Source organism: Eimeria mitis, genomic scaffold, assembly GCF_000499745.2.
Source record: "Eimeria mitis Houghton genomic scaffold, Emh_scaff4289, whole genome shotgun sequence".
Taxonomy (NCBI): domain Eukaryota; phylum Apicomplexa; class Conoidasida; order Eucoccidiorida; family Eimeriidae; genus Eimeria; species Eimeria mitis.
The window spans coordinates 1414-1777 of record NW_013572608.1 but is presented as its reverse complement, the minus strand read 5'-3'; positions in this window follow the sequence as shown (position 1 = coordinate 1777).

Genomic DNA, 364 nt, shown 5'->3' with positions numbered 1-364 from the left:
AAAAAAAAAAAAAAAAAAAAAAAAAAAAAAAAAAAACAACTGACATCCTCTACACCCCCCAAGCAGCCTGACCCCTGCGGCTCAAGGGCCTGAGACAGCAGCAGCTTCGCTGCTCGCCGCAGCAGCAACGCAACCCCTGCTGAACGCGCAGCAACCAAGCCCCGTTTGTTGCAGTATGCATGCAACAACCGGGGCTTGGTTGTTGCGCGCTCAGTATGCATGCATGCACACCGCGTAGAGTTCTTGAACACCTCTTGACCCTCCACAGCCTGCATGCATGCATGCAACTAAAAGTACAAGTATAGACCTCACGGAGACCAGCCCCATGCTACATCTCTCTCTGCAGCCTCCTCCAAGCAACACA